This window comes from Penaeus monodon, chromosome 32, assembly GCF_015228065.2.
Source record: "Penaeus monodon isolate SGIC_2016 chromosome 32, NSTDA_Pmon_1, whole genome shotgun sequence".
NCBI lineage: Eukaryota > Metazoa > Arthropoda > Malacostraca > Decapoda > Penaeidae > Penaeus > Penaeus monodon.
The window spans coordinates 20,207,903-20,208,507 of NC_051417.1; positions in this window are offsets into that span (position 1 = coordinate 20,207,903).

Consider the following 605-nt stretch of genomic DNA (forward strand, 5'->3'; position numbering starts at 1 on the left):
GTGCGTGCGCGCGCGCCCACGTGTGCGTGTGTCTGTGCGTGACTCTGCGTCCACGTGAATGTGCGTTACCCCGACACTCATTTACAGCCTGGTAAACGGGCTTTCGGCGAGCGACTCCAAGGTCGAAATACAATTAGTGATTCGCTGCTTCGTGGAGACTGGGGCTCAAGGTACCAGCCTCTCCGAAAATCGACTACAGAATTCAAAGTGTTAAAGATAACTTCAGTGGTGCAAAAATAAATTAATTAGGCAACCAGTAGCACGATTACAAAATTTATCAGAATTGAAGATATTCACGCAACTTTGTACTTTCTCCAGTGAATAAAAAATCTGTATCTCAAAATTCCTCCGCAGATTTGTTGATGTTCATACTTCGGAGTACTTCTCATGTTAACAGATCAATAACAAATCTATTGCATCTTAAAATCACAAGACTTTGGATTAAAGGTTATAAACTCTTCAATAAATAATCATCAATTACTAAAGATCCTTATACGAATAGATAGTCTGGTAAATGAATACTATAACTTACCAGAAACAATATTCTCTCATTAAGGGGCGCCACTTGGACAGTGTAATATTCACTGAAGTTTTGTTATGTGAAG